The sequence below is a fragment of the Crocodylus siamensis genome, chromosome 1 (assembly GCF_052110815.1).
Source record: "Crocodylus siamensis isolate JL-2025a chromosome 1, ASM5211081v1, whole genome shotgun sequence".
NCBI classification, from domain to species: Eukaryota; Metazoa; Chordata; order Crocodylia; family Crocodylidae; genus Crocodylus; species Crocodylus siamensis.
Genome location: NC_143395.1, coordinates 215,260,819 through 215,284,216, shown reverse-complemented (window position 1 = coordinate 215,284,216; position 23,398 = coordinate 215,260,819). Strand labels below are relative to the sequence as shown.

At 40.0% G+C, this 23,398-nt stretch overlaps 1 protein-coding gene across 1 annotated transcript in view; it reads left to right on the top strand.

The window, feature by feature from the left end:
* Positions 1-2,440: 2,440 nt before the first annotated feature.
* The window catches only part of ZBTB20 (zinc finger and BTB domain containing 20), a 416,371-nt gene continuing 395,413 nt past the window's right edge, over positions 2,441-23,398 (top strand). Inside the window, exon 1 of the mRNA XM_090056540.1 lies at positions 2,441-2,490. The gene's annotated coding sequence lies outside the window, so the exon portion shown is untranslated. The remainder of the gene's footprint in view (positions 2,491-23,398) is intronic.

Sequence of the window (23,398 nt, the reverse complement as noted above, 5' to 3'; positions counted from 1 at the left end):
TTTTTTTTTTTTTCCCCCCTTCTCTTTCCTCCTAGAAGAATGAATGTGGGGCTGGGATCCTATATGAGGTAGGAATTTGCTATTGGAAAGACACTGGGGAATAAAATCTGATTATGTTAAAAATCAGCCCTTAGGCAGGGACCAGGCAGGTTGCAGGAGGCAACCTTTGGAAGTTGGGATATTCTTAGAAAAAGGGAAGAACACTGCTTCAGAAACAACAAATAGAGCATAAAGGTCTCCTTGGTGAAGAGGACCAGCAAAAGTTAAGACCATCAGCATAGGATTTCAGCATTGCATAGTCCTTGTATTTCACCCTCAGAGAAAGATCTTTGTTTTCTCAGTCACAATCTATATATTTTTTTTTAAGTTGCATGCATTTAAAGAAAGCTTCTGGTTTCACACATCACTGCCCCATCCTTTTTCCCTGGCAGAAAGCCAGCAATACAGTCTTCAAGAGATTAGAGAGGAGTTGGGGGCTTGGGAGAGAGAATTGGTAACAGAACTTGGCAGCTTGCTCTGCTGGCTAGGTCTGGCATATTCACCATTTTGACTGATTTCTACATTGGTGCTAGGCATATCTTACCCGTTTTGTGGTGTAAGGACAGGAGTACAGTCAAGACTTCTTATCACAGTTCTGCCATTGATTCTACATGACCAGGCACTTAATTGTCCTGTGCCTCAGTTTACACATCTCTAGAACTGGATTTATCCATGCTGCTATGAAAGTCATGAAACTGAATTATGAATGTTCACAAAATACAATGAGATTTGGTCAATGCAGGTTGTTGTCATGTTGTGTGCTTTCATAAAGGCTTGGTAGCAAGGTTATCTGGGGAGACTGTTGCTGTACTATACCAATATGTGGATTCCCTTTTTTCTGTTTTAATGGTGTTTGGTCCTCCATCCACCAGCACAGTTTCTACCAAGTTACTGGTGTTGAAAAGAAGTATACAAAGTCTTACAATAAGTCATGTCACTCACTTATATGTGAATATGTATGCATGTTTGCACCAGCATCATTTGTATATGTATTTGATGTATACAAGAGTGTAAAAATCTTGCTTTTTATAGGGCTCGAATGATTTGACAAAAAATTACTTTAAAATACCCTGCCCACCCCACAAAAAATGAAAAATCTCTCAAATAATTTAGACACAAAGTAGAGGAGGGTTATATAATAATAATAATAATGACTGGGACAGATCCATACATTGATGACAGGTGTAACGTCAAATGTCAGTTTTGTATGACACTAAACCTCTGGATGTTCATAATTGGGAGGTGAATTCAGCTCCAAGTTTATAGCTTGGGTCCTTATCAGTATTCTGCTAACAAAGGGGTTAATTCTGTGAATGAGTAAATTTTGTAAGTTTTACTGGATTTTTTTGACCAAATAATTTTGTTCAAATTATGCGTCTTTGTGCTTTCTTCTGTGGGAAAAAAAAAAACAGTTTTATTATCTTGAACCCAAATGCTGATAATTTATCACAAAATGGTAATTTATTATTTTGGGGTGTTCTCTTTTTTTCTTGTTGTTAGAGTTTTTATGTATGGTTAGAAGAAGAACCATAGGTTTTTAAGTGTTTCCATAAGATTTAAGCTCATACTAATGGCCTAACCCCTGGAATTTTAATGTCATTCCAACTGTATCTTGAAAAATACATATATATTTATTTTACATTTATTCTAATTTTATTTTGCATCTATTCAAGCACTCTGACTGTCTACAGCCACCATTTCTTAATCTGCTGTTTTGCCCAGTAAAATGACATTTATTTTTCATAATAAATTCACAGCCACATCAGTTCTTTTGTATCCCTTAGCAAAATTATCCAAGAGCTCTGCATCAGGTATACCTTGGCAAACAGAAGATTTCCTCTTTTTAAACTTGCTTTTCTATCTTTTCCTTTCTGTGCAACAGTCGGAAAATGATACATGCTGTAGAACTGATTAAAAAAAAAATTGGCTGGCATCATGTAAAACCATGTTTCCTCTTTTGGTTTGAACATTCTGGTCTTAACAATGTCCTCATTTTGATGAAATTAACAGGGGTTTTTTCTACAGTCATTTGTACGTAGCGATGTCTTTCTGTCTTTCTTAATTGTTATGCCTAGTTTTATTTTTATAAGGTGGATTGTTGGAATTGAGGGGCAGGAGGTTTCTTTCTATATTATTCTGTGATCCTTTAATTCAGAGGTATATTTTGTTATTTTGAATTGCCTTTTTTCCCCCTCTTTCTTCATTGCATACTACTCTGGGAAGAGCTCCTTTTAACAAAAAAAAAAAAAAAAAAAAAGCCACGCTTGACTGATAATGCATTGCTTTGGATGGTGAAACATTATGAAAGTTTAATTTTTAATTAAATCTGAAATACCAATTATAACTGAAAGAGATTTTAACCTGTTTCTTTTCAGACTGCCTGAAGTTACATTTTAGATGCTGAAATCACTGCACCTTAAAAACAAAAAGATTAAGCTGCACTGCATTCCTGTAAGTAAAAGCTTTTCTGGTACCTTTTGTCAGTGTTTCTCTGAATACTGCACACACAACAAAAGTGTTAGCACAATAACTGGAGTTGGATAAAGGTCAGAGTGCCCTTGGGTAGGATTTCCAAATTTAAATGACTTTTTATTAACTACCCATTCCCCTCCCTGCCGCCCCGAAATAAAAAGTGGTAAGTTTTACTAGACCTTTACCATCATCCCTCCAGATTGCTAATTCTTTCTGCTTTTTGTTTTGAATTTTATTAGGGATGGTGTGTGGCTTTGTCTCCATTAACATACATTTCCTGTCATCCTGTCACTGAGAATGCCTGCACTTTAATGCAGAGGTAATAGAAAGTAGCAAAAGATTCTCAATGGCATCAAATATAGAGTATGTTCTGCTCTGTGATGTCATGAGAAATTTTTCTTCTTTGTTGCAAGACAAAATAGGAAGAGAAAGTTTCTGTTGACATCAACAACTGGATTCAAGTGCCTCAAGACACTGGTTCGGATCAGAAATATATGATTAATCTGTGGGTATGTGCATGTGCACGTATGTACATACATATATGTGTATGTGTTCTCTACTGTGTCAGCAAATTGTTGAAATAATACATCTGATGTCTTTAAGGGAAGGAGCTGAGGCTGCGTGTCTAAGAGCACCATCATTCCACAAATGTATGTCAGAAGCTACACCAGTCTGGTCTACTGGTATTTTTAGGAAAGCAAATAGTAGTTGGAATTTTAATGTTTGAATAACAAGCAAATGAATAAAGCTGGTGGAGAGTCTGAAAGAGTTGGATGCCCTGAGCTAAAAAGTCCATAAATAAAACAGCTACCAGAAAAGCCAAACCCCAAACCAGGAGTTTATAGACGGGAGGAAAAAATGGGTTTTTAGTTGTGCAATAAAAGGTTATGAAATACTACAAAGCAAAGTCAATCTGTTTTCCTAGTCGAGATCAAACTCCACAGTTTGTAATGAAATCCAGAAGCTTCTGAGCTTTTCCCAAGTAGTATCTTTGTTATACTGCACAAAGTGTTACTGCTTTTAACTGTTATATGGGATCACCTCCCTGCCTCCCCCCCCCGACACACTTTTTTTTTTTTTTTTTTTTTTTACTTTAATGAATTTTATTTGGAGGCTAGCTGAAGGGTACGGCATACTGTGGGTAGATAATACCCCTTCCAGCATAGAACGCCAGGCATGAGTCAGTCAGGCAGATTGTGCCATTCTGGCTCTAATCCATTCTGTTTTTACATTACTGGCAGGGGCCATGCCATTGTGTTGTTAAATATTGTGCATTAGCTGCAGCCTGTGACCAGTGAGTATTTAAAATTTTCTGTTCATTTTTCTTGAATTCCTGCCATCAACAGTGCCCTGGCACCCTGGCCATCTCTGTGCTTCTCAACTTAGGTGAGGTAAGGATGCTACTTGATTTAGTGGTGCCAGTGACTTGCCATTTTGGGAATAGTGGAGTAAAAGAGATGCATGAAGAGGAGATGCCTTCTGAATACATGGGCATTGAATTTAAAAGCCCTGTTGTAATTCTTCCTGTATAATAAAGTAATAATCAAGATTTTTTTTTGTGTAAAGCATTAGCCATTTTCTTCCCAGAATGTAATAGCAAAGTTAGGAGTAAAGGCAGGCTAAGACAGGTTCTTTGCATTCTTGGGATCCAGATGGTCAGTGGGAATTGGATGGAAGTAGAAAGAGGGGGCCACATAGCAAGATGTGGCTCTGAGAAATGTCTGGCAGCTGGGATAGGATATATTGCTCAGTAAACAGATCGGGGATAATTCAGTTGGAAAAAAAAATAAAATGTAAGTATGGAACACAGCTATAGAAAAATAATATTGTTGCTCTTTTATAGAGGACGGGAAACTGAGGCATAATGGTTAAATGACTTGCTCAGTGAATCAGTGGTAGAACTAGAAGTAAAATACAGGGTTCTGGCACCTCAGTTCAGCACAACTGCATCCTTTCTTTTGCTTTAGAATGCTCTTAGCTGGGCTGTTGTTGGGGGGGCATGCAGTATTTTGTCTCCAGCTATTGCCCACCTTCAATTTATGGAAGAATCCCATCTCTGCATTCCCAAATGTTCATAGGTTTAGAAGGCTTAGCCTATAACTCCACCTCTGGATATTACTGTTACTTTTCAGTGTTCCAATAGCCAGTAATCCAGAAAAATAATACCGCATAATCCTTAGCCACAGAAGAAATGTGTCCTGAGAACTTCCTTCAAGGTTCACTATCAATTCATTCTGCTAATTTCTGAGTTGTAGAATGAGATAAGCTCCAGTAACTGGTGTTCCTGTAAGAGAGAGCTACCCCCTCAGAGACTTTTTTTTTTTTTTTTTTTAAACCTGAAGAATGGGGGGAAAGATGTAGGGGGAGGGGAGAGATGTTTTTACATTAGCTGATTATGACAAGTATTGGACAGGTCTTCACCTGGTGCAAGAAAAATGTGCTTTACTCAGTCAACATCCATGAATTTTATGTCATTTTATACCAGAGACAGAGCTTCCTGATAGTCTCACCAAATTGGGGCTTTTTGAATGCAAATGTGCTCTTAACAGGAAGGGATAGTGGGCTTGATACATCAATGTGATGAGCATTCTGGTCTCAGCCCAGTGATACAGAAACATATTCATTACACTGCATAGTTGCATTGAAGCTAGTACAACTACTTATATACTTTAAGCATATGCTTACATGCTTTGATGCATCAGGACCAACACCCAGCAGTTTCAAAACCTGTACAAGGGGTACACTTCACTTAGTGTGAGTATTTACTTTCCATATGTGTGAGAACAGCAATAAGAATAAGATATGTGCACCAAGGTAAAATACAGTGCATACAAGCCAAAAATTGTCCAGTGCATGTAGTGCTTTGGGATAAATAGTCAGAGCAGCATTTAGAAATTAAACCAGGTTTCTTCTCTCCAAGGCTGGTAAGAATCCTACACAGTAAGTACATGTGTTAATGTCTTGACGCATTGAGTCTCAAATGTGACTTAGTGTGTTTGTTGAGAAGCCCAGAAATCCTACATTCTGAATCTGGCTCAGGTACTGGGTTTGGTCAAATCACCTAACTCTTCTGTGCCTCACCTTTCATGTCTGTTTTTCAGTTGTGGATAGTACTGACATAATTACGCAATTACATTGTTCAGTCAGTCTTTGTAAAGCTCTTAGAAGAGAAGTGCTAAGCATTGTTGTTATTAACAAGCATCTTGTATAGACAAAACACAGGGGATGGGGATATAGTCACTCATTGGGGGTGATACTTCATAACTCATTTGTGCCTTTGTTTCATTCCATCATTCAAAGGTATCAAGGCCAACTGATTTACAAACATATTTCTTGTATCACACTCCCCACTCTTGAGTACTTCATTGTGCATGTTCTCTCTCTGTCTGATTTTCCTCCATATCAAATTAACCTTGCTTACCAAACTTTCTTCCCCTCCTCTGCGTTACACAGCTGAGACATTTGTGTAGCCTCCAAATTACAGAGAACAAATTCATTTTGTCTACTGATTATGTTTGCTGATGATGTATGAAACAGACAGAAGACAGTTTGAATTTTCATAAGTTCAACCAACCTTGCAGGCATAAGGAAAGGAACTGGCAGAACCCAAGCCAATGTGACATGGAAGTCAGGCATCCCAGAGTGCACTATGCATATGTAGCGTCAGGATGTCAAGGCTAAGAAGGGCTTCTTTCATCAGAGACATGCTTTTAAACAAAGGAAATATTTTGAAGCAACAAACCATCTACTCTAAAGAATCCTCCGGGTTCTCCTTTACGGTGCGTTGAACATCATAGCTCTTAGGACACGTGGGTATCTGCTTGCCTCTGTTGTAACTTACAGTTTTAACCAGACTTTCATACCTGTGACATGCTGTGTTCACCCTACAGTTTTCTAAGTCCTTTTCCTGCTAACAACTCTAAACTGTGCTTGAAGAAAGATAGCAGACTTGAGCTTCTTTTTGACAGAGGAAAACTGTGTCTTCTACACTGATGTGAAAACAATGTTGCTAGAAAGTGCACTCAAGCTCTCAAAGCTAACTTTCACTAAGAAATTGAATTGGCCTTCACAAAGAGGATTAACTTTGTTTTTCCTTCCTCCTACATTACACATCAAACCAGAAAATCCTGGAGATGAATTCTACTCTGATTTTCACCCATATATCCCCATGAAAGGTAATGGGGTTGCAGAGATGCCAGTCAAAGCACATTTTCATCCAGTTGAAGCAGTCAAGACTGTAGAGATCTGATTTCTGCATTGCCTGACTTGTGATAAAATTTTCAAAAGTGCCGATGTGATTTAGAGGCATAAATGTCTCTAACCTGGCTTTCAGCGTAAGCTCCCAAGCACATTAAGTCATTTTTGAAAATGGGACTTAGCTCAGTCATTCAGGCACCTTTGAAATTTCCTCTTGATTGTCAATATTGAGGAGAGGGAAGATATGGTAAGGGTCTTTCTGTGCATAAAAGTTTGATGAGAGGGATCAACTGTTCTCTTTATCTGTTGGGGGAAAGATAAGAAGACATCAGCTTACATTGTAGCAAAAATGGTTTAAATTGGATACTGGGGAAAAAGTTTTAAATGTAATGATAGTTTAACATTGTAGCAGGATCCCTGAGAAGCTATGGAATCCCCTTCACTGGAGTTTTCTAAGAACTGGCTAGCTCAAGGTCCACCAAGGATGGTCAAAGGTCCCTTCCAGTCCTATATATCTATGCTTTTGTGCTTGTTACCAAGACACTTTCATTTTGTGATTCAACATTCATTAAAAATAGTTTTGGGGGGGGGGAAGAGGGAAAGGAGGAGAATATTGGTTAGTGGGTTAACGTGCTCCTGATTAGTTGTGTTGAATGTTTACAAAAGATCATCAGGGTTCTAATTTTTCCAGCCTCCAAATCTGCATTGTTTTACTTGGGTGTCTCTTGGGCACTGGCTCTTTTCTTTTATTTTGAGACAAAGATAGGGAGAATTAACATAGATCTTCAAGGTGAGATCCTTAATTGGTGTTCATCTGTATAGTGCTGCTCAAGTCAATGGAGTAATGCCTATTGAGGCCATCTGAATCCTGGGCGTTTAAACTTTGCATAACTTGAGAAAATCCAAGCATTGTTTAGTCCTTCAAATATCACTTGGTGCGAAGTCTTCTGTCTTAAGGTACAGTGACAGTTTAAAAGTGCAAATACAGTGAATGATCAGAAGAACAAATATGTAGTGAGGCTTATGGTAATTCTTTCTACAAAAGGAAAATTTCTCAAGAGATTATGCAAGTTTGTGATTGTCTTTGAATTTACATCTAAATGTCCTCAGAAGAACAACACTAAGACCATTTTAGGAACTGTATGTTGTCTTAGAACTGTGCTAGCTAGCTCAGTTGATTTTTTTTTTTTTCCCCCCCCCCTTTTCTTTTGCTCTCATATTGTTTTTAATGAATTCCATCTACATCTCAACTAAAAAAGCAGCTAGGGCTGAGTGTTATTTATGTCCATCATGCATTTTTGTTGTTGTGTTTTGCTTTGTTTTTTGTTCAAAATGTCTGGCATTCCTTTTGTAAGACCATACAGTAAGTGCAGATTGGATCAGTTGCGGTGTACAAGGGCCAGAGTCCTGATTTACTATAGCATGCAGCTCTGGTTTTACTGTGTATTCCCTACATTAGATAGAGAGAGGAAAACAGCTCTCTAGTGTACAGTTGCTTTAGTAGATGCAAGAATATCAGCTGTGATTCACTCATTTTAGAAACCGTGGGGATATCAGTGTTAATTCCCTGAGTGGGATTGCTTTCATAAGTTATAAAACACTGTAGTGTTTCAACACTTAAAGAGGCTACAGTGAAACCAGACCATCTTTCACTCCATTTATCAAAGTGTTTGCTGGTCTCACTTCAAGGCAGTTGAAAGACGAAGGAATACTGAACCTAGAAAGTTAATCTATAGCCAGAGATGACATTAGATAAAAGCTACAAAAAGCAAAGAGTCAGCACAAACCTTATGGCTCTAGCCCCCTCTTGCTCCTGTTGTATTTCTCTCTGAAGTACAGAGCAAATTCTGCGGCACTAACAGCACCGTGGTTATTCTGGATTTATGTCAGCATCCCCAAGCAGAATTTGATTGAATGGAGTTAGAGACAGTTAAACAAACTCCTAGGAATCCCTTTGTCTCATGTATGGTTGACCTTGAAATGCATACAACACATGACCCTTCTGGGCTGGCTCCTCCTATGCTACAAACTAGCACAAGTGTGAATTACACTAGTAGAAGACTGGGTCCTCTGTGTGTCTGGTTGTGGGCAGACCTAATGCTTAGAACATTGCAAATGCAGTTTAAGCCCCATGAGCCTAGACATCCATGTGTTAGACCAGTTTAAATTTCCTGGAACATTTCAGAAGCCTACTGGAAAAATCAAGTACTATTTTGAGCTGGTTCACTTTGAACCAATTCAGTGTTATGTGTGGGCACAAAACATTTCATGCCTAGTGTCTAGTCAGTCCTCCAGACATCCCAAACTGTATTGCTCCTCAGTGTCGTCTGTCCCTGTCCCTCCCACCTGCCCCCCCCCCCCCCCCAAAAAAAAAAACAACCCATGGAGGACAATGCAGCTTCTCTTGGATGTAACTAGGATTCTACTGCCCAAAGATATATTGCCTACAGAGACCATAATATGCAGATGTGAGGAAGCTGTGTCAGGTTCACTTCCCTGCTGGGGACCCTGGGTGGAGGTCCATGCCTTATTTGGGGTGGGGTTGAGTAGTTAGTTCTTAGTGGGGGCACTGTGTAGCCCCCTGCTTGTGTGGGTACAGGTTGTTGCACCTGTAAGGGTAAAGACCTGTCAATTGCTGGGTGGTGATGGTGGTGGGGAAACAAAGCCATTGCACAATGGGCTCTTAATAGAACAAAATGGTTTTTAATTCCATGTTCAAGGTGAAGTGAATTAGCCCATTAACTGTTAATTGTTCCTTGCCCTCTGTACTGCACTCTTGTAGCCAGCTGTGCCCTGTAGGTTCCACCCTGCCCATACATCTTTATGCAATTTCTGGAGATGCAATGCAAAGCTTTTGAGGGAAAGTCCATTTAGTGTCCCAGTGTGTGGCAGAGGTTGTGAGAAGTCGCAAAACAACTAGCCCTCAAAATGAAGTAGTTGGGACATCCAACTCTATTGCCCTTTGTCCTCCCCCGCAACACACATTCAAATGTACCTCATCACCCCGTGTCTGGGTACCACCACAATGAATTTGGTAGCATGTAAACAAGTACAGTCAGGGGATGAAGTGGCGAGGCATGCAGGGAACTAAGGCATGAACTGAGGGTTGGCTAGAGAGCAACATTGGCATCCTATAAACAGGGTCAAGAAACAAGTAGTGAGCCTACAGCCCCTTTCCACCTCCTCCCCCACCAGTTGAACCTGGGGCCTACCTACCAGGATCCCTAGCAGGGAGGTAAAATTGACAAGGTGGTTTTCTGGGGCAGAAGTTAGAAAAGATGGGGAGTTCTTGGCAGTGGCCCAGAGTACCCAGCCCCCTGGGAATCATGAGTAGGGGACGACACAGCAGGACCTCTCCCCCCCACCACCACACCCACACACCCACACCCACACCCACACACACACTGTTCCAATCCAAACTCTGCCCCAATTTGGGTCTTTCTTTCCTTTAGGGGGATTCTTTTTCCTTTCTAGAGGAATTCTGGGAAACTCTGGACATTGGCCCCTGGAAGTCATGATGCTCTGGGTTCTCTACCACCCCTGGTGGCATTTTGGCAGTCATGCAATCCCTAAAAGGTAAGGGTTCTGCTTAGAACCCTTTGCTGTGCATGTGTGGATACATCTGTTTGTGGGCAATTGTGAAGTAGTTTCCAATCAGGGATATTTTTGGAGTGGTTCAAGTTTTATGTCTGTCTGTACCCTCTGGCTCCCACCACCATCCAACCTTCCATGAGAGGCTATGATAGAAGTTTAGCTTGGTTATACCATCTAAATCCATAGGTTTCTGTGGTTTACCTAAGTGTAATGGGGATTGTAGTGTGCCCCCCATTTGTTTTTCTAAAAATCTTCTGGGGCATTCATGTTGACACATTAGCAGCTTCAGCACCAACTCAAGCTCTGCTGGGTCTCTCGAACTCTGGGAGGAAGTGTTGTCGTGGACTATGTGCTTGAGAAGTGATAGGTTTTTCTAATGACTGAAGGGGGTTTCATCCATCATCATCCTTGCACTCCCCTGATAATCATTTTCAATGGAACAGCCCCTTGCTCTGTGTCTTTTGCTTCTGCAACTTTGCCCATCACTAAGCCTGCTGGAGATGGCAGTGGAGATGCACTGTTGGAACTGGAAAGCACTTGGCAGATGGGCCTGTGCTGTTTAAAGGCCTTTGGAACAGAGTCTGGCTTTGCAAGATGTTTTCAGTGTCAATAATATTTATGGCATCCTTAAATCAGAAACTGTGTTAAGAAATCTTTTGAACCCATTGGTTTTCCTGGCAATTTTGTTTTAAGTGTTCTGTAAAGTTTTATTAAGCATCTCAGTCCAGTTCCACAGACTGTTCTCATGGAAATGTTGAATAATGGAGGCCTTTTATAAAATGGAAGAAGCTTATCTAATCTCTCCAAGACCGGTCAGAAGTAATCGAGAATCCTGTGGCGCTCTTAGCAGCAGCACATTGTCAGGGAGTTAGGCATGTGTTTCCCAACAATGATCTGTGTGCCAGGTCACTGCAAGCCCTTGCTGAGAATGAAGCTTCTCAGATCATGATCTTGCAGTTCTGGCTCATTTGTTATAGGGCTTCTCTGGGGACTGCTAATGTGAATGAAGGCTAGAGAGTTAAGCCCTGAATGGAAGACTTGCCTAACATCATTCATAAAGTCCTGGCCTTGGGGCAAGTAACTCATTTAGTTTTAGGAAAGAGAGGATGAATGAAGAGAGATTTTTCATGTGGTCCGGCAACTCTGGTACCTGCCTCCAGTTTCATTATCTGTTTAAACAGAGTTTCTGGTAGTACAGAATGAGGGAGGGATCTTAATAGGTTGGGTGACAGCTGTTTGCTCTCTCTTCTGTCATTTCACCTCCTGTTGAGCCTTTGAGAAATCTCTTGTGTAGCTGCTGCAGCAGTGCACTACCTTTCATTGGAGCTGTCAGCAAGTGCCATTCCTGTGCTGCTGCCTAGGGGTGGGTTGAGAAGTGACGCTAATATCCTGGAGCTTTGGCACCAGGTTCCTCAAGGGGACCGGAAAGAAAAGTGATGCAGAATAGCATGTGGCAGCTCTGGGGATGGTTGGTTGAGGACTAGCAAACTGGCTGCTGGTATGGGGTTTGGAAGCATGAATTGAAGACCTTGAATGGTAGTTGAAGTTGGGTGGATAGAAAGATATCAAGTTTGGAGAAGAGATCTTCTTGGAGGAGATGGAGGGAAGAAGCCTGAGATGGTTTGCCTGGGGGCTGAAGATCTGGCAGATGTGGATCCTTTGGAATTAAAGTGCTCTGGACTAGTGAGCAAATGTGAGGAACAGGAAATCCATCTTTCCTGTCTAGCATGTGTCACCCCTCTAGAGCAAATGAAATGGCTCTCTTAGAAGAAATACTAATCCCCAAACACTTGCCATATATGAAGTTTGATTAGCTGAATCTTTCACTTGGAGGCAGGGAACCGCTAGTTGGGGTTCCTTAGCATTATGCAAGAATGCCTCATGTGATTGTACTTTACACATGCTACACTGAGAGTAATTACATGTAAATAATTCCTGACTTGCTGGATAGGAGGGAAAAGATCCATGAGCCAATAGGCTGGATATTTTCAGTTCAGAGCTATTGTGGCTGTCAAATGAGCAACTTGCTTTTGGAATTCTTAGTCCTTAGACTTTCATTTTTGCCTTTGAATGAAAGCAAACTTTATGACAAAGAAATCAGAGTTATCCTTTAGTATTCACCTTGGTGCCCTTTAGGGCTTATGGCAGGATGGATTTAAATCACTGGTCAGGAAGCCTTGATTTAATCATTGTTTTCTACAAAAAGTGCATTCTCATTGTTTGATATCCTTTGTTCATTTAACTTCTTGAAAATACACTTTTAGAGAAAGGTAATGGCTTGACTGCGTGCGCAGACTTACAGAGAAAGAATAGGGCTGATGGATGGGTAATCAGGTCGGTTAGCTCTCGTCTCCATATACTGCTGTTAGCAAAGATGTTATCTCTGGAGAAAACACACTCTCCCTATGCCTGAAGAAGGGTGTTTGTGCATGAAAGCTTGCACAAAACAATTTTTCCAACTATTTAGTTGGTCTACTTAAAATTATCACATCTACCCAAACAGCCTTGTCTGCCTATGTTCTCTGGAGATACAAATCCACAATCTGAGAACTGAAATTAAGCATCGCAAATGCTTAATGGAATCTTTTAGACTGAGCATTGAGTCCCATTGGGTAAAGTGGTTTTCTTTAATCTTTACTAATCTGTAGAGGAGCCTCTGGGAACCCCATAAGATTGGGCACCTAATATGGTCCATGACCTGTTGTGACCTATTTAGAAAACTTTTCTAAAAAGGTTACATGAATATATTGTCTCAAATAGCATATATTAGAAGTTATAATTCCCGATTCCATGATGATATCTTTGAACTTCAACATATCTTAAATTTAAAAATATCTGTCTATGTTTATTTTTTAAAAAGCACCTTAACAAAAAAGCATCTTAAAAAAAAACAAATATATTTATAAATAAAAAAAATTTAAATTTTTAAAACCCTTTTTTTTTTTTAATCATTGGTTTTTATCCACCTTCATTCAGGGCATTCTAAGATGCCAGGACTATGTAATGCTTGCCACTACCTACTTTTTAGTGGTTTAGAAAACAGTGCTCTGTGCAGTTAAGTTTGCCTCAGCCCTTTAGCACTTGCCATTCTAAGAGATATTTGTACATGGTATTAGAGGAGACACACTTACACTCCAGTGGTGCCTTTTCCACACGGGAGGTTCCACAAGCATATGTGCTAGAATGCTGAGTCTGGAAATGCTGTAAAGGAGAAGTTCAGGAATTAATAGCACCTTAGATGTCTAGTAAATATTTAATTTTCTAAGGATACCAGTCGTGGTCAGCAAAATGTTTTCCCGCCTTGCCTGGGGAGTGTGTTTCTTAGGCAGAAGCTCAATTCTTTTTGCAGCACGGTGACCATGACTACTGTCTGTGACACTAAAATAACACAAGTATAATACAGTTACAAACATAAAAGATGCCATACTAGCTCAGACTAGTAGTCCATCATCTATCTCTTTATCCTGTTACTGACAGTGACAAGTAATACTGCTCTGGAGTAGGGTTGGCCTGGACAGGCTCTGTGCGTGGCATGTGGCAGACTGGGGAGGGAGCAAGGAACACACTGGCAGATAGGGCAGGGAGCAGAAAGTAGAGCAACAGATTGGGTAGAAAGCAGAGCTGCAGAGAAAGGAGTCAGACTGGAACTCAGGAAGGGGACAGGACTTACCTTGTGGCATGCCTACCATAAAGATTGGCCCCACAGCTTTATAGGGATAGTATATGTATAGGGCATGTCTTGTTTGTGTGCATGTTACATACATTAGAAGCAAGCATGAACCAACACTTCGCATCCAGGCAGTCCCAAAATTTCTGCAGAGGTTAGAATCTGAACCTGGATTCAAATTTTATCAGTAAGTGTGCACAGGTATGAAAGTTGAGTAGAAGGAGGCTTCAGATTCAGGCACTTATCTGCATTTTGTGACTTGTTCTCATCTCGAGTGACTGTTTAAAACTCTTGCTCCACTTTTAATATCTCCATTACCTAAATGATGCCAGTAGCTCTCAGTGGAAGCTTATGTTTTTTCAGGTCATAAAATACATAGAAAGGTAGAGCTGGAAGGAGCCTCAGGAGGTCATCTACTCCAGTGGTTCTCAACCTTTTTTGTACCGGGACCCATTTGTAAACATCGGTGGCCAGTCCCAACCCAGTGCCCCTCCCAGCCCCAAGCCCCAGCCCCCCAGTGTGTGTGGGGGGGGCACGGAGGGCCCCAAGCAGCCACTGGCAGACTGGAATGCTGACAGCCTGCAAGAGAAAAGCCAGAGTTTCCCAAGTTTTTCTCATTCTTTAAATTTATTGATGCATTTTTAAGACCCTTTCATATATTCGTGCAACCCACTTTTCGGTCGCAACCCATGGGCTGAGAAACACTGGTCTATTCCAAAACTGTACTCAAGGAAGGATTGCCTGTGTAAAGCATTCTGGCCAAGTGCTTTCCTAACCTGCACTGAAAAACTTTCAGTGATAGAGATTCTATAAACCCTTCAGATTATGTGGTGGTGTTTACACACTAGGACTTTCGAGAAGGTTCTCCATACTAAATTCAACCTACATTTCCCTTGTTCCAATTTTAAGACAGTTACTTTTTATCCTATCCCCTATGGATGGTTCATTGGAGTGGGTCTCTTGCTAGGAACTGAACTGAAACACAGAAAAGACATTCTCGCCATTGCAGTTATTGGTATCCCACATAATGTCAAAGCTGCAAGGCAAATTATACTTTGTGTTAATTTAATGGCAACTCAAACACATTTAAATTTCCCCTATAGAACTGACCTTTTAGCAATTTTGGCAGTCTCAGATTTTCCATGCAGTTTAGTGGTGAAAAGTATTTCCTGTGGCCTTGCACTGTCAGACCTTTGGCGCCGCACCTCTTTCTGTGTAGTAATAGTAGTTGTTGTTGTTGTTGTTGTTGTTTAGTTATATTTAAGATGCATTTTTTTTTTTTTTTTTTTTTTTTTTTTTTTTTTTTTTTTAGAAAATCTAATTTCTGTTGTGCTGATAAGAATAAATTTTATCTCTGGCAGGTTTTTTTTAAGCCCCTTTATGCATGCAAGCGTAATCTCATAAAGCAAAGCTAGTATATACCATGACAGATATTCTTAGTTAATGCTGAGCCAGTTTCTGGAACCAGATTATGACTGCCCTAACCTGGGCATGCTGATAGGAAGCAGGGAGAGATATAGAGCACCCCTTTCTCTTGCTTCTCCCCTCTAAAGAGGAGGCAAGAAGTGTAAACAGGCATATTCTGTGTGGCTACACTATCTTGCTGGGGTTGTTGAAGTCATCCCCATTAGGAACCTGTCTGACTAGGTTAGGGGTTAACCATGCCTTGCTTATTTTCCCCTCTGCTTCTTTCCATATGCATCAGCTGGAAACAATAGTTTTGTCAACTAGCAGACTTGTCCCACCAAATACTACAACTAAGCAAATTCTCTGCAGTTTACCCAGAGAGATTTTTGCAGCCAACCCACTTTCCATCCTACCTTTCTTGGCTGTTAGGCCCTGAAAGGACTTCCCCATTCCACTACTCCACTGGCTATAAGTTATCATTTGGCCCACTAGTGTGTGGGTGGGTCAGTATGTATACAATATTATTTATCTATATTTTCCACATGTAGACTTCATTAGAGCCAGGATGTCACTTTTTTCATTTGTGTGGGTATCTGTGGAATTCAGTACATATCTTGCTATTGCCTTCAGTGTAACTGGGATTCTCACTCACAGATTTTAATGCCTTTATAGCAAGCTGCCCCATTGCAAAATATTTTTACAAGTATGCATGGCACATTTATTCACTGTTGTGTTTGCATGTGGGAGATCCCTGTTTGTTCTTGTCTCACCCGTAGCACACCACTGCCAGTGGGGGGGTGAGGGCACTGACTGCGCTTTTGTCTTGTGATGTCAACCTCAAAATAAGGTAGAGGAAATTTAGGCGTTTCCTGAGCTGACATTGAGGAAAGAAATCCAGAAGGAGAAGATAAATATTTGATGTCCTTTTATAGATTTCAAAGGAAAGACTTTTCACACAATTATGTTTGTCTTTGTTTTTAATTATGAAAGAATAACGTATAGGTTGCCATTTGCTTGTTTTTGCCCAAGTGTTCTTGAAGGCATTTTATCATCTTCTAATTTTCAACGTAAGGGTCATACATTTATTCTTATAAAGCCAGCCCTGCCCTATGTCTTTCCATGTGGTAAGCCTCCTGTGTTACTTTAATTTACTCTTGCTCAACAAAATGAGCCTCTCTTTTCTCAAGAAGATAAGGAATTGGTAAATTGTATCTGCAGTTTTGACAGGCTGGTCTTGTACTACTTTTCTTGTATACATCTCTTCTCCCATTGAAAAAAGTAGGCATGATCCAGCCCCCAGCTGTAGTACTTCCATGGACCTCAGATTGACAACCCTTCCGTATGAACTGAGATTTCTGATCATTGAGAGCTTGTGAGACAAATCCATGGCCTGTGTTTGATAAAATAAACATTATGAGCAATGTACAAGTGAAAAGCCCAATTTATCAGTTTAAAATCAGCTCAGCTTTTTCCTGTATGTGAAAAATAAAAGCCTATCCCTACTTACATTGGCCAAATTGAAAGGAGAGGGGTATAATAGAGGGACGGACATGACCAGGTGAAAGAAAAGTCTGTATTTATTTCGGTGGGAGTTTTGCCTGTTTACATGCTTAGAGGCTTGGGCCCTGCATTTTTTCCCTACTGCCACAAAGCTGAGGGATTTATTTTTCATTCTTCTCCATTATGGAATATAAGCTTCATGTACAAATGACTCCCAGCAACCTGTTCATTAGTGACTTAAGGCTAAAGTTTGGCTTTGGTTGGGTGGGAGAGAAACTGGGTAAGACTAACCAACCAAAAAAATCCTAAGCCAAGCTGAACTTAATAAAAATTATGGGATTTGGTGTTGCAGATAATTGCTTCCCCTGTGTCTCCTGTGTTTATGTTTGTTCAGTTTACCAATTCAAACTGGAATTTGCTCTTCTCTGCCCTTTAGATCAAAACTGGTATGGAGAAAAATAAATCGTCCCTTCCCCCATACTACAGGCATCATAACTACAAGCCCAGTGATGTTGTCAAGGGGAAGATTTTATGGGACATAGTGCACACACCCACAGTGACTGTTGAACATAGCACTCACCACAGGACTAAAAATAAGCAAAGACCTTTTGCTTTGGCTCATCTCAAAGCTCTGTTAAAATAGAAATGTCTTGAGTGATGAGCCAGCAAAATGTGGAAGTGGAAGTGTGTGGAAAGTTTGTATACATAATAGATCTGATTAGAAAATTATTGTTGCAGCAGTCTTTCTTTGGAAAAGTCTGTTTTGAATAAACCAAACTTGTATCAACTTTGAAATTTCTTTCAGGAAAAAATTAAAATTTTTGTTTATTTTAATTGTATTTATATTTTAATTTTTGTACTTTTTTACATACTTTTATGACTTACCAGAGGCAATAATGGATATTATATTGCACTTCAAATTAATATAAAAGTCTATTATTTTCTGATGTAGTACCTATTATTCAGTCCTTCTGATACGTCATGAAGTAATGTAAAAATAATGCAAAGTTGAAAAATTAACCCACATAATAAAATTCTCACAGAGAAAATCTCCAAAACTGATTTTTTTTAATTTATCTTTTCCAGGAAAGTTCAATAACGTTTATTTTTTGTTCAAGTCAGAATAAAAAAAATGAAATGCCAACATTTCTTATGCAACAAAAGTTCTTGGTTTCAACTAACTCTAGCATACCGTGAAGCAAAACAAAGAGAGAAAGGGGCTATTGGGCTAGCAATAGCAATAGGCTTCCCCAGGTTAAAACTCTTTGGGGCAGAACATGATGATGAGTCCTCAGCTTTGAAATACGCCTTTTGTCAACATTCTTCAATGAATAAATTGGATATTCTTTACAAACAAGGTCTGATCCACCACTCTTGTTCAATCGTGTATCTAAGTGCTCTGTGTGTGTGTGTGTGTGTGTGTATTTGTATATCTATGTGGCTGTGTATATATACATATATGTGTGCACATACACGACATTCAATTACTACCACTCTATTTCTGGTATCAAAGATGAAACATTCAGATGGCCATCTGGCCTTTTGCTGACCCTGTCAAGTCTAATAGTCAGATGAGTTTTTGTTACGTGTGTTGGGGAAACGCTATGGGACAATCTATTTAATGTACTGTTATTAATAAATGTATGTATTGATTGTTTTTCATTGTAATAAATATTGCCAGATATTCTCAGTGTATTAGCAAGTTAATAAATCCACTTGAGCTTCCCTACAATAGATTTTCAAGACCCTACTACATCCTATGTTTATGTGTTTAAGTCTAAGTCAACTTCATAATTAGGGCAGTTTCAGCTGCCTGTAAAATTCAGATGCAGGTTCGAGTTCAGTTTCTGTACTTGGCCCAAGTCAAGAAAAGTCTGGATGAACCCTTCTTTAATAAGGGCACTCTCTTCATTTAGAGGGACTGGTCGCACATTACTGCTTCATCTCTGCTCTATTGCTGTTCCTGTCAGTAAGTATCTTATAACAGAGATGTCCTGATTGTTTGCAGCAAAGTGGAATGTCTCCTGTGACTAGCTGGACAGTCTCACCATGGTTTATGGACCAGCTGTTACTCATTTTGTTTACACAATAGTGATCACATTCTGAGTTATATATACTTGCAACTGAGTTATATATTACTTGCAAATATGAAATATTAGCTTTATCATAGTAAACTAAGCAAAATCAAAACCTGGTTTTGAACTCTGTGACAGGAACAGGTTGAGACTAAATGAGGTCCTGATTCACTGCAACCAAAGGCCTTCCACCAAACAGATCAATGTTTCTGTTGTGCACCTGGCCCCAAGCTCTGCTTATGGAACTTCCTACTCCCAAGTGACCAGGGCAAATCCCAGCATAGTTGGGGAAAGAGCCCTCATTCAGTGGGTCCTGCTTTAGTCTGGTTTTTTCCGCCAGAACTCTAGCATTCAATTACGGGGATAACAGTTCAGGTTCAAACTTTATAGCTGTCTTTTCCTTGAAAATTTAGAATATGAATGAAAACTACACCTGCCTGTTGAGGGGTTTGAATAAAGAATCCTCACTGTTTTTATTATAGCCCAGACCTTTCCTTCTCTACAAGCAGGGGCAGTACAGGACCACTCCTGTCTCAGTACTATGTCAAGCCATTTTAGCATTATATGTTTGACTCATAAGCCAAGCTTAGAACAGGTTCTGTGAATTTCAGTTTCCCCATCACTGGGTCAGCACCAGCAGCCTTTTGGCTCTCACATTAAAGCAACATTTCTGGAGTCAGGCCCTAAATTTATCTCATGCAAAGATTGTTCTCCCCTGCTCTCAGAAGCCCTATGGGACAATACTATACTTCTGTCAGCTCCTCAGCTGGAAGTAGTCTAGCTGAGTTCCTTTGGGGAAAAAACAGTTATATTGCAAACGGTGTTCGAATGCATTTCTTTGGGACTCTGTTACCATTTGTTGAGGTCATACTCCAAAAGCAAAACCAGTCTTTATCAAAGTATTTTTTTAGAAATTTTGCAGATCTTGGAATTTTAAAATTTTTAACTCAGTAGCTGTGATGGGCTTTCTAGAGTTTTGTTGTGTGAGTTAATTTTCCTTCCAACCCCTTTTTAATGGCAAAAGTGGGTAAAAGAGAAGGAAAAAGAACATGAGAAAACAAACTAAAGAACTTTTTTTTTCAATTGCTTCTTGAAAATTTGGAGAAGTGTAGTAATGTTCATGAACATTTTCAAGATAATTTTCTCCCCAATTTTTTTGCAGAACATGCTTTCCAATTGCAATCCACCTGCCCCAGCTCACTTTGAAGACCTGAGTGCCACCGCCACTTTTAAACACTAGATACTAAAGGAACAGTTTTGCTTTGCACTGTGCATGTGACTCCAGCAAACTGATCAGATATGCATTTTTTCCTTTTTCTAAGGAATAGAGATCACAAGTATAAAATAAAACATAACAGGGAGGCACAGGAATGCATATCTGAAGGTGGAATTTGCATTGGCTTCACTTCAGCACAGATGGTGAAAAACTTAAAGCTACTCTCGGGTCCTGAGACCTTTACCCTTGTCAGGTTAGTAAACTTTTCATAAGAGAAGAAACTGGAGAAGTTAATTCCATTGAGATTCAAATGATTCATGCTCCCTAAAAAGCAAGAGCCATGGGAAATCTGCCTGAGTTTCACTATGTTCTTGGATGCAATGGGATGTTTGTTTAGCTCAGTAGCTTTGCTAATCATCAGTTAATCAGTCATGTACTTAATAATAAAAAAGTGGGACATAGTTCTCTTAATTTGTCTTCTGCCAAATGAAATACTTCTTCAATTGCCCTTTGTGTTCACACAGACATACTAATGATTGACCAAAGTTTGAAGCAATGTTTTGTTTGCAGTGCCTTTATTTTTATTTATGTATTTATTTATTTTAAGGGGCAAAGAGGCAGGAAGCCAAGGGGCTATTCCTCAGTAACAATAATGGGAAATCCTTGGTTTAATACCCATTCTGTGCTTTTGGGACTAGAAAGGTATTGAGGACCCATAACATCCACTGTCTTCAGTAGTTTGTCAGTGCTGTGTCCCTCCCAGGAACAGGCAAAATTTATAGTATGCATTGCACACTGCCTGATGACATGAATGCTGCTGATTGGTTGAACTTTTTTTCTTCTTTGTGTGCATAGTTGTGTGAGCATCAGCTCACATACACACACGTTTACAGAGCATTCTCTGTTTTAGAGTGGCCAACTCCCATGAAGAGAAGGGAGCTTAGTTTCCATAACAGATTGAATTCTTGGAACTACCAATGAGACAGTAAGCATGATGCCTATGTATTTTCCCCCACAATAGCCGTTTTATGATGTTGGTTCTTGGCATGTTGGAATTGGGCGGAAATTCAGAAAAGTCATCTCCAAACAAGCTTCAGAGCATCCATTAGATGAAGGAAACTTTTCTCTGAAAGAGGTTCTGTTAGTTGCCCATTACTAATTTCTGTCCAAGATCCTTCCAAGTATGTGTTTCAGACCTTTCTGTATTCGTGTGTGTGTGATTGAATATATATCCATGCTTTAAAAACAGAGTAAAAAAAAAAAGGAAAGAAAAGAAAAAGATCAAAAAACCTAAAGGAAATTACTGTCCAAGAAAATGCAGAAAAATGTCCAGGACTCAAAAAATATATGTAAACACCAGTTCTTGCCAAGTTAGTCATTAGTAAGAGGTAACAGCATGGGGGATTGATTGAGAGGATGATTGTTGCTATACTCTGATGATTTAATAAGAGAAAGTATGATAGATCTGACATGCTAAACAAAATAAGTAGAAAGGGTAGTTGCAACTTTTTCTTGCATACCCTAAAGCCCTCTGTCCTGTGTGTCACAAGTTCCTCTCTTGCGTGCAATTCTCTGTGGCCCTTTTCCTATCATGTTATCAGCAGTCCTGATTTAGTTACATTTTAGCTTAGTGTCTGGCTCTCGCACATGTTTTTTCCTTCCCTCTATCTTCACACCTTCTCATGTGCCCTTCCATGCTATGGTTGGCTGTAGTTTCTCAGCAACGTCCCCCCAACACTGTGCTTCATAGGCCTTCTGTGATATTTCTGCTGCTGTTTTGAAAAAACAAACTACAGAACCCAGTCCTTCTCCCCAGTTGATGACACTTTGACCCCTGGCAGACCTTCAGTTAAAGGTATGATGGGATCTGATCTGCAGTCCCAACAGTCATGCCTCCTGCTATGCTACATGTGCATGGCAGGAGACACGGTTGTGGGATTGAGGATCTGATCCCAATTGCTCCCTATTGCCAGTGCAGGGGGAGACCAGGTGCTGAACTCTTGTAGCACCAGAAAGTAGCAAGCTGGGTGCCTGGTGTACCCAGCTCAAAGTGCCAGTTACCTGATCAGCACACCCAGCCTCTGGAGCCCGTCAGAGCCTTGGTCTTATATGCCTTGTGCCCAGATGTACTTTGTGGATGACAGAAGCCTGCCTGAGTGAAAACAGCTTTCTACTTACCACAGAAAAATGTAGGGTTAGCTCTGGTGCTTGTATTACATGAATAAAAAATAGAAAAAAATCCTGGAGTCTGATTACAACTTGAATAAATTCCACAGCACCCTCTGTACTAAATCTCTTGTAATGCCAGAGAGCAGAACATAAAATGACTAAGAATGGCAGTTCAGAACAACAAGCAACGCCATGGCATGATCAGGCATTCAACATGTAAAAACAGCAGCAAAGAAGCAAAACTGGGATCAGGGACTGGAAACTAGGGCCAATGTTATGACACCCCAACCAGTGGTGTGTTCCTAGTATGAGAGGAAGGTGTGTGTGTGCGTGTATGTGTGTGTGGGGGAGAGTTACTTATGAATCAGTACAACCGTGCTTTGTTCTGCATGAGTGTTTTAATAGAGCGAGTGTAATATAAGGATCAGGTGGGCTCGTGGGAATGGAACAAAAGGTTTTGTAAAATTAAAGCAAAATAATTATAGCTCTAGGTGCAGAGTGAACACACTCCAGCAGTTGATAGCAGGAACCTGCTTGGAATGGAGAAAGGGAGGGGGGGGAACAAGGCTGGAAGGTTGTTTTTTAATATATATACACGCATGTATGTTAACAAAGGCTTTTAATAGGTGCCAGTTGTGAGCATCTTTGAAAATGATTAATGCTCCCACACAAAAATTTGTTAAAATGAAAATTAGGGAATTGTCTCAAATGAATTAATTAACAACAACAACAAAAAAATCACGGCAGAACATTGTGTCATTCTTATGGAATAAAGGAGTGAAGACTAACAGGAGGGGATCCTGTGATATGGCACTAAGATGTTCTTGCTGTAAAAACACCACCAGGGAGATGCAGGCTGCCAGGCTAAGAAAGAAGTCAAGCTTAAATAAGGATCCAAAAACAGAACCCCATCCTCTCTTATCTGAGAGAAATGCAGAAGGGCTCTGAGTGGTGTGTTAGGGATCAGGTCATGGCTTATAAAAGGGACAGTGTACCCCACACAGATTTCTTGAAGAGCTTTTGTGCTTGGCATCTGTTTTCATTCCTGTTTTGTTTGTTGCA